This window comes from Lactuca sativa, chromosome 8 (genome assembly GCF_002870075.4).
Source record: "Lactuca sativa cultivar Salinas chromosome 8, Lsat_Salinas_v11, whole genome shotgun sequence".
In the NCBI taxonomy this organism is placed as follows: domain Eukaryota; kingdom Viridiplantae; phylum Streptophyta; class Magnoliopsida; order Asterales; family Asteraceae; genus Lactuca; species Lactuca sativa.
Genome location: NC_056630.2, coordinates 258,888,025 through 258,899,308, shown reverse-complemented (window position 1 = coordinate 258,899,308; position 11,284 = coordinate 258,888,025).

Genomic DNA, 11,284 nt, shown 5'->3' with positions numbered 1-11,284 from the left:
GAACTCCGTTTTCGACGTTCTTTATATCCACGCGTAGGTGAGACTACGCTCTACAACTTTCGTTTAGATTCCATCGGCAAAATTTGAAATTATTTTTATTATTTATTTTTAGAAGGCCGCGTTAAGAAAAGTTCGTTAGAAATTCATAACTTCTTTATTTGACGTCTATTTTTGCCAGACTTTTTACCGCTGAAATGCCATTGTTGAGACCTTCGATTCTCGTTTAGGTCATTCCGTTCAAAAGTCGCTCGATCTCGGATTCGAGTTTTTAGTTATCTGTCGCTAAGCCGAACTTGGAAAAATCACAACTTCAATATACGAAGTCGGATTTGGGCGTTCTTTTTACGTACGATCACGGTTTAATGACATCACACATAGTAGGTAATTAAATAGAAACTTTTTGGACATTTTATTTTTGAAGTTAATTTCATTATCACAAAAGTGGTCACAATACTTGACTTTTTAGGTCATTACATCGAGTTGAAATATCGGGTTGTCACATCATCCCCCCGTTAGAGGGAATTTCGTCCCGAAATTTAAAGTAGTAAAGATACTAGTGAATCAGAGAAAAAGATGAGGGTTCTTTTGCTTCATCTGATCTTCGCGTTCCCATGTGAATTCAGGTCCCCACTTGGTGTTCCAGCGAACCTTCACGATGGGTATGCGACTTTGTTTCGTTTGTTTGACCTCTCGATCCATGATTTCTACCGGTTCTTCCACAAAGTTGAGGCTCTCGTTGATCTCGATCTCGTCGAGTGGAATAACAAGAGTCTCATCGGACAGACACTTTTTCAAGTTCGAGACATGGAAGGTTGGATGTATGTTACTAAGTTCAAGCAGTAGATTAAGCTTGTAAGCCACATGGCCGATTCTAGCAAGAATCTCGAAAGGCCCTACGTATCTCGGATTTAGTTTCCCACGGTTTGCAAAGCATATTAAGCCCTTCCACGGTGAGACCTTCAATAAAACGTGGTCTCCTACCTGGAATTCCAAAGGTTTCCTCCTTTGGTCAACGTAGCTTTTCTGTCGGTCTCTAGAGGCTTTCAATCGTTCACGAATTTGAACGATCTTCTCTGTCGTTTCTCATATGATTTCCAGACCGGTGAGAGTGCTTTCAGGAACTCGTCCTTTAGCTAACTGGGTGTCGCCAACTTCAGTCCAGCACAGAGGGGATCTACACTTTCGACCATAGAGGGCTTCAAACGGAGCAGCCTTTATGCTTGTATGATAACTATTGTTGTATGAAAATTTGACAAGGGGTAAATGGATATCCCATGCCTTTCCAAAGTCAATCACACAGGCTCTCAGCATATCTTCCAAAGTTTGTATTGTTCTCTCACTTTGCCCGTCTGTTTGTGGGTGGTAGGCTGTACTCATGTCTAGCCTAGTCCCCAGGGAACTTTGTAGTGACTGCCAGAATCTTGAAGTGAATCTACTATCTCTATCGGAGATAATGGATATCGGAACACCATGCAGTCGCACTATTTCCCTTAAATAAGTTCTTGTAAGCTTTTCCATCTTGTCAGTCTCCTTGATTGGTAGGAAATGCACGGATTTGGTCAATCTGTCGACGATGACCCATATGGTATCGAGTCCACCCGTCGTCTTGGGCAACTTGTTTACGAAGTCCATAGTAATCCGTTCCTATTTCCATTCCGGGATCTCCGGCTGTTGCAGTAATCCTGACGGTTTCTGATACTCGACCTTAACCTTAGCGCAAGTAAGGCATTTACTTACGAAGGTAGCAATTTCTGCTTTCATGTTAGGCCACCAGTACAGTTTCTTAAGATCCATATACATTTTATCTGAACCTGGGTGAACGGAATATCTCGTGTTGTGTGCTTCGGTCATGACTACGTCTCTGAAACCACCATGTTTCGGTGTCCAGATTCGATCCTTGAGATAATACGCTCCACCACCCTTGATTTCTAGATTCTTTTCCATTCCTCTCAGGGATTCACCCGCCACATTTTCAGGTTGTAACGCTTCCAGTTGAGCCTCCTTAATTTGTGTGGATAAGTGGGAATGGATAGTCATAGTTAGAGATTTGACTCTCCGCCCAGTGTATTCTTTTCGACTGAGGGCGTCAGCTACCACGCTGGCCTTGCCAGGATGATAACGAATTTCACATTCGTAGTCATTGAGTAACTCGACCCATCGTCGTTGTCGCATGTTGAGCTCCTTCTGATCAAAAATGTGTTGAAGGCTCTTGTGATCGGTGAAAATAGTATTCTTTGTTCCGTACAAGTAGTGTCTCCAGATCTTAAGAGCTAATACCACTGCTCCTAACTCAAGATCGTGTGTGGTATAGTTCACTTCGTGTGTCTTAAGCTGTCGGGAGGCATAAGCAATAACGTTCCCTCTCTGCATAAGAACACAACCAAGTCCTTGGTTTGATGCATCGCAATACACTACAAAATCTTCTATCCCTTTGGGAAGGGATAGTATCGGTGCGGTGCATAAGGCCTGTTTCAGTGTTTGGAATGCCTTCTCTTGTTTCGCTTCCCAGTCAAAGGCCATGCCTTTCTGGGTTAAGGTAGTAAGAGGTTTCGCAATGCTAGAGAAGTTCTTTATGAATCTGCGATAGTAGCCAGCGAGACCTAGAAATTAACGAATCTCTGTAGGTGTCTTTGGTGCCGACCAGTTCTCAATGGCCTTAATTTTGGAGGGGTCCACGTGTATCCCTTTCTCGCTAACAACGTGGCCCAAGAATTCGACTCTTCGAATCCAAAATTCGCATTTAGAGAACTTCGCATAGAGCTTCTCCGATCGCAATGTTTCTAAGACTTTTTGTAGGTGCTGACTATGGTCTTCCTTACTTCGGGAGTAGATAAGTATGTCATCGATGAAGACGATGACAAACTGATCTAAGTAAGGACGGCACACCCTATTCTTTAGGTCGATAAATACTGCTGGTGTGTTGGTTAATCCGAACGACATCACTACAAATTCATAGTGTCCATAACGAGTTCAGAAGGCTGTCTTGGGAATATCCTCCTCTAGTACTCGTAATTGATGATATCCGGATTATAGATCTATTTTTGAAAAGTAGTTTGCTCCTTGAAGTTGATCAAATAGGTCTTCAATGCGGGGTAGAGGATAACGATTTTTGACAGTAAGCTTGTTCAGTTCTCTGTAGTCGATGCACATGCGGAACGATCCGTCTTTCTTCTTTACAAATAGGACCGGTGCTCCCCAAGGTGAGAAACTTGGTCTAATGAATCCTTTTTGATGGAGTTCGTTAAGCTGACTGGAAAGTTCTTGCATCTCTGCTGGCGCTAGGCGATAAGGCGATTTCGCTACTGGGGTAGCCTGTGGAACTAAGTCGATTCTGAACTCGACTTGGCGTTGTGGTGGTAATCTCGGTAGTTCTTCTGGGAAGATATCGGGAAAGTCGTGTACTACTGGAATGCTCTTAATATCCCTTACTTCCTAACTCGTATCGACAATGTGTGCAAGAAATGCATGATAATCCTTTCGCAAATACTTTCGAGCTTGGATGCACGAAATGATGCGAAGGTTTGTACTTGATTTGTCGCCATAAATCACTAATGTTTCATTGCTAGGAAGACTAAGACGGACTGCTTTCTCAAAGCACATGATGTTGGCGCGAAGAAGACTTAACCAATCCATGCCGACTATGACGTCGAAACTTTTAATTTGGACCGACATGAGGTTGATTGGGAAAGAATAACCATCTAAAGTTAACGTACAGTCCATGTATATGTAGTTAGTGTTTTCTGTTTTTCCATTTGCCATTTCTACGGTGAATGATTTTTCTAACTTGCTAGGTTTATGTTTAAGTAAGTGAATTAAGTTTTGACTCACGAAGCTTCTCTCCGCTCCACTATCGAATAATACGCATGCATATGAATTATCGAGAAGGAACGTACCAGCAACTACAGTCGGATCAGCTATGGCTTCATCGTGGCCTATAGCCAAAACTCGTCCCACCCCGCCGGTATTTGCTGCCTTTGGGCAGTTTCTCTTGTAGTGGCCCACCTCGCCACAACCGTAGCAAGTTTGGCCTACACCCGCGTTGGGAACTTGAGTGATCGGCTTTGCGGGATCCTTGCAGAAACGGACATTGTGTCCCTTTCTGTTGCAGTTGGAGCACTGCATTTCCCGACAAGGTCCATGATGGTGATAAGTGCATTTGGTGCACTTTGGAAGGTTACCCCCATAAGACTTTGTTGGGTAGGGATTTGTAGGAACGGTAGTAGGTACAGTAGCTGCATTCACTGAAACCAGTTGTTGTTTCTTCGCGGATTCTTGGGAAGACCCACCCTTCCCTTTATTCCATACTCTCTTCCTATTATTGTTGTTGTTGTTTCCCTTTTGTGGTTTTGGTGTAGAAACCGTTGAGTTCTGATGACCTCCGTAATCAACAAGAGATTGTGCCAGTTCCTTGGCACTTTCAAAAGTGTTAGGTTTTGAAGCTAACACGCTTGATCAAATTTGGGGCGACAGTCCCCAAATGTATCTCTCTATTTTCTTGCTCTCAGGAGCAATCATATCTGGGCAAAGGATTGCCAGGTCACAGAATCTGTTGGTATAAGTTGCTATGTCGGTACCAATCATTCCAAGAGTCCAGAGTTCATGCTCGAGTTTTTGAATCTCTCCTCGTGGACAGTATTCTCTCATCAGCATGATTTTTAAGCTCTCCCAGCTTATGGAGTTTGCCACTATCAGGGTAAGTACCTTAACGTGGCCATTCCACCAAGTTAAACCCTATCGGTAAGTGTGAAGGTTGCAAACTTGACTTTGCTATGCTCGGGACAGGAGCAGATTTCAAAGACTGATTCTGTCCTTTCGATCCACTGCCTCAGAGTCATCACACCACCAGTTCCATTAAACATCTAGGGTTTGGCATTAGTAAAGTCCTTATAGGTGCATTCTCGGGATTGCCCATGACTCTCTCCATGGTTGGATGGGTGTGTGCTAGTTCCCGAGCCAGTAGTACTCGAGTTATTGATCTGACATGGCAGCTGCTACAGCTGCGGTGACTGCTGCTTGGAACATGACAACATCAAATTGAGGAGGTGGAGGCGGTGGTGGTATAGGTGCTTCCCCACTGATGTTTCGCCTTGGGTTCCTACGCGGAGGCATCCTTCAACTATAGGTTGAAAAGACGAAGATAAGAATTCCATAGCATAGAAACTGTATGTGTCTCATGAGTTATATTTCTATAGCCCAACAACAGATGATAGTACGAGTCTCAAAATAGAAGAATGATAGTTATTTGTAAGACTGAAAATATGAAACAAGCATTTGGTTTTTCCATAACTTTTTAAGGATTGAATGAAATACTCCACGTAGTAATAATAGTGCCACTTATATTAATATAATAGTTGATACAATGATCACGAAAATTTGACCCTTATAAGGGTCTCCGATTACAAACTTTAAGAAATTTAAAAACTTTTAGCCGAGGTCCTAACTTATAACAAAATTTGAGATTTTGGCAAGCACTACTTGCGACGTGGGTTGCGCTTGGAGCTTGACTCCGCATTCGATTACTTCGATTCCATTAGACGCCTATCAAAAGCGACTTGTTGTTCCCTCAATTCGGCGAGGGCTGCAATCATTTGTGCTTGGAATGCCTTGGTCTGGAGTTGGGCATTGTCCTGAATTCTGTCCAGCCTACGGATGTCAGAAGTGTGAACCTGTACTTCTACGTTGACATCCCGAATCCGGGTAGCTTGAACTCCGGATTGGTAGGACTGATTGGCTAGTTTGCCCACCATTACTGGGAGTGCCCGATCAGCCGAACCTCCGCCGTGGACATCATAGAAGTCTCGGCACATGCCGTAGGGAGGGCGTAGGTTTTGTTGTTGGCTCCAATGGTGGAGGTGACTTCCCCAGACGGGAGTCGGTCCTTGAAAGTTCCTTACGAAGACGGGAAGTTGTGCGGGTGGTGGGTTGATCACTTCTGGCTCTGAGTCGGTATCGGAGTCATCATCCAATTCTATGGGTTCTTCGTCCTCCTCGAGATCCTCTTCGATCCATCCCCCGTTGCCTTGGTTGGGATAGTAGGGGTCGCCGAGGTGGTGAAATCCAGCCATTTGACTGTACGAGAATAGGGTTTATAAGAATCGAATAATGTTTGGAACATGTAAGACTAAATAGGTATGTTAAGCTATTCTAAGTAATAAATACTCCTATAGTATTTAAATGTTTGGAACCTTGGCTTTCGGTTGTTGGAACTTTCAGGCTTTCGTACAGGATTGTTTTCATACTTCAGATTCTTGTCTTTGTGTGAATAGTATGCATTCTGGGAGTGCCAGAATTGTTTCCTTTCAGAAAGGTTTTTCCTGTATCTTTGGTTCCTTTCTATCTTCTTATCCCTCATCTGCTTAGGTTGATGATGAACGTTCGCTTTCGTTTTTGTTGTCACCTTGGCTGGTTCCTTTTGAACTTCAAGAGTTTTACTTTGAGCCGAGGGAGCTGAGGGAATATCCGAAGAAGATTCAATTTGCACTGAGGAAGTGGAAGGAATATCTGATGAAGTTTCACTTTGAACTGTTGGAGTAGAGGGAATGTCTTCTTTTGTTGAACGATCATCCTCTTGAGGAATATCTTTCGTACCACTGGTGCTTGGTTCACTGAAATTATCAGGCTTATTCAAGGGTTCAGGTATGTATCTCCCTTTTCTCATCCAGGAGATTTTTTCAGATAGGCCAACGGTTTCGTTTCCATTATCTATTGGAGCTTCCCAGAAGTACTCATCACAGCCATCAGCATTGTCTTCGTTTACAATATCTGTGAGCTCAGCTGTTTGATGTTCGGTTACTCCAGTCACTTTGTATACTTAATTTGGAGTGGTCCTGACCTTTTGATACACAACTGCTTTTTCTACTAATTTCGGGGACTTTTGTTGGGACAATCTAGCGAATTCCACAGAATTTTCAGAAAAAAGATTTTTGTGGTTTTCAGTTTCGCTTTTAACAAATTCTGAGCAGTCAACCGTCTCCTCTACAGAAATTTCACTCATGTTTTCGTCCTCGTTAAGCTCAGATGTATTTTCAACATCGATTTTATTTTCTGAGCTTACGTTGGCGTTTAGAGAGTCAAATTTTTGCATGGTTTCGGTTCTCAGTTTAAGCCTGTCATTTTCGTCCAAAAGATTTTTGAGCATGTCCTTGTGGTCTTTGGATTTGATGAAGGACTCAATTTTGTCCAGTCCATACATATAGGTTGGGTTGACATCATCAGACGATATCACACTCTCACAATTGTAGGCTTCAGCATCGATTTCATCCTCCTTAAACTCTAGGAAGGGCAAAATCATGCGATGGATCTTTTGACCTATCTCACAGTCTAAGTGAAGTTGAGTAATATTGGAATATAAGCGTTTAGCAATTAAACAAAAAACATTTCGTTGTTTTAACAATTTTAAATTGTCTCTCTGCAAATAAATGTTTTCGTCTTTAACTTTAACTAATTACGACTCTTTTAACTCAATCCACATTCGCCGCTCCTCACTCTTCGACGCCGCCCTGCTTAATTGATCAGTCAGGTTAGAATTGGTGACACGAGTTTGAGTTAAGCTACTATCTAAATGAGAAATTCTTGTATTAACATTTTTTAGTTCTTTCTCATATGAGGATGGTGGTACTTTAGATGAAATAAAAACAGATTGTACCTTCTTTATCAGTTCATCGAGCTCATTGAACTGCTGGCTGAGTGGTTTGGCCGTAAAGCACATATCCTCCTGTACCTTCGGTCCGTCGCTTCCTCCATCGGTGTTGTATCCCCTCATTTGTGATACGTCTGTCACCATGAAGCATTTTCCTCCACTGCTTTCCTCCTTAGCCACATACGCCTTTCCATGGGTAGGCTTCCTCACTTCTTCATCTTCTGAGTCAGTAGACCAAACTTCTGTGCTACCGAACTCATCGTCATTAACCGAACCCTGCACAATAAGAGCATTAATAGAAGGGTTAGCTGTAGACTTCTTCTTTCTCAACTCATCCAATCTCTTCTGCAGCACGGCTTCCTCATCATTTCCATCGTCCTTTTCGGCCATTTTCTTAAGAACACAGTCCTTAGCATAGTGGTTCTTGCCACCACAGTAGAAACAGCTTACTCCGGAATCGCCATCTGCCTTCGGTTCCTTCTTATGCTCCTCAACCTTCGGTTCATTGTTCGCTTTTTCAGAGCTGTAACTCCCCTGCCAGTTTCGGTTTTTGTTGCTGGGGAATCTCTTCTTTATGAACCTCTTAGGGTTGGACACCATCATGGCATAATCCTCAGATGTGAGGTCATATTCCTCCAAGTTAAGCTCTTCATCTTCCATCACAACTTTACTTTTAGATAGAAGGGCCAACGAACCAAGACTAGAAACAACATTCTTCTCTTGTACCACAATCTTCTCTTGAGACTTTAGAATGCCCACCAGTTTCGCCAAAGAGTATGATTTAAACTGCTCATGGGCTTTGACTGTGGAAACCACTGCTCTCCACTCAGACCTTAGTCCGTTCAAGAAAGTAACCTTCTGTTCGATAAGCTTTCTTTCAATGTCGTGTTTGATCATCTTGCTGAGAAGATGATTGAAGCGATCAAACGTCTGGGTCACTGTTTCTTCGGCCCCTTGCCTGAATTCTCCAAACTCAGATAGAAGCAAGGTTTGGATAGAATGTTCAAGATCTTCGTCTGTGGAATACAGTTCGCGAAGTCTATCCCATACTTCCTTCGCCGTAGTACATGAGCTGACCAGTCTGAATGTGTCTGACTGAAGGGCGAATCTGATCAACCTTAATGCCTTAATATTACACTGGAATTTGTCTTTCTCGTCTTGTGCAATATCCTTCACGTCCTTAAGCAGATCGTTGTACTCTTTTTGTGTCTTGATGATTCTGGATGTAGCAGAATGAGAAAACGGTCCATTGATGATGGCTTCCCATATGAGATAACCATTGTCCTCCGATCCAATCACGTAATCTTCAAAATGATGCGCCCATACTTCATAGTCATGGGTGTATAAGATTGGAATCTTTGTCGTCGAACCGATGCTGTTAGAAATATTAATAGGGTTTGATTGCGTCGCGTCCATTATGATCGTAAAAACCTGTTCAAAGATCAGACTTGTAATTAAGCAGATTAGGGCAAAACAATAAATATTAAGATACGTCAATTAAGATGACGGCTCAATAAATATCGATGATTGCGGAAAACCCTAATGGAAATCTTTTTCACAGAAAAGATGTGTATCGATTACACAGCCTCCTGCTCTGATGCCAAATGATGGGATTAAAACAACTTTTAATCTATGAAGATCGATTAGATCTTGAACAAGTATATAAATATGAAACAGTAAAAACGCAATAATAAGAACAAAACAGCTTGAATCAAACGTGTCGAATGATTAAATAAAATCCTCAGAAGAGCTCGATTAAGAACATCAACTGTAGAGGATTAGAAGATTACAAGAACGATTAAAGAAAAATGTTGTACGCTCTATCAATCGCTATCACGATAATCTCTGCAATCTTAACCTAATATGCATGCAAGCATTAACTTAAATACTATACATAAAGGCTCTCGGTTGGACAGGCCCAAACCGGAGAATACAAGGCTAAACTAATGAGCCCAAAAGACGCAACATCAAATAAAACTTCAGCCCTACACTTATAATATATTAATAAATCACAAATAGCCTTATTCTCAAAAGTCCATCCTATCAAATTGCACTGGTAAAGGCAACCTAAAAAGACCATGCTACAATCGAGTCAAGTACATCTCAGTTATAGTTATGGACTTAGACACCAAATCCAACAGTTCTACAGACTACCGAGAAGATTCAACAGATCAGACAGCGTTTGCAGACCGCTTAGAGCCGACAGAAGAGTTATATCGATCGACGCCGATCTAAGTTGGAGTTTCAAATTGGTGACATGGTACTACTGTAAGTCTCACCATTGAAGGGGATGATTCACTTCAGAAAGAGGGGGAAGTTTGGTCCCCGATATATTGGACCTTTTCGGGTTATTGTAAGGATTGGCAAGGTGACATATAGACTGGATCTGCCGGAGGAGCTCAGTCAGATTCACATGACTTTTCACGTCTCACAATTGCGAAAGTGCATATTAGATGAGGAGTCAGTGGTGTCATTAGATGATATTCATGCCGATGAGCGCCTGAATTACGTTGAGAAGCCGGTGGCTGTCTTGGAAAGAAAGGTAAACATTTTGTGTAACAAGGAGATAACTTTGGTAAAGGTACAGTGGCAGCACCAGAAGGGATCCGAGTGGACTTAGGAGCCGGAGGCCAAGATGCGGGAACATTACCCGGTTTTGTTCACCGCAACAGACTTCGAGGACGAAGCCTAATTCAAGTGGGGGAGAGTTGTAACATCCGACTTCTGAGCTATTAAAAATATTTATTTAAATTGTAGTTGGAAGAGGCTTACGACGTGAACCATAGTGGTCACATTGTGAGTAGGAACCTTGACTATTTCACCCGTGTTCTCGGACCTCACGATGTGAGTCATGCCTGATGGTTCTAAACCCTAAAAATCTGGCATAAAACGAAATGAGGAGGCTAGGGTCGTCCATCCTCAGCCTCTTTCACTCCCAAATCACTGAAAACCCTAGATTCAGCCTTCTTGAGCCCTTGAGTTATTGTTGGTGTGTTATAGTGGTGGATTTCCTTGAAGAAGAAGAAGAAGAAGCTATTGTGGAGGTTCCTTTGGACGAGATAAGCTCCTCTTAGTGGCATTTCTGAGCTCATAAGCCTCTATAAGTCTCAAAGATTCCACCTTTCTCTTCTAATCTTGCTAAATCAAGGTTATGGTTACCTTCTTTGCATGTAGATCTTGAGTTATCATGCTTGAGGTCCATAAAGTTATCAACATTATGGACCATTAAGTCATTTGGCATGTAGGACCTTTGGATCTGGATTTTGGTGCAAGTTTTGGACTCCAAGTTTGAATCTTGATGCTTATACCCATCTTTTGACCTAACTAGTGTTTAAGTCATGCATTAGACATGCATGACTGAAAATATATGATTTTTATGGTCCTTTAGGCTAGATATGGTATCCTGGAAAGTCCTAACACACATAAAAAAGGATTAAGAGCTTAATGCTTGCTGAACAGTTCTTATGACCTGAGATGTATGGTCTCACAACGTGGGCATGAATTTGCCCGATCTGAAACCCTGAAATGAGTGAATTGAGTCGACTCACTATGTTGACCCAGGATGAGTTGACTCTTACGACGTATGCCAGGGAATGTCACGATGTGAGGATGGAATAATAAGGAAAGTTGACCATTGACTTTGGC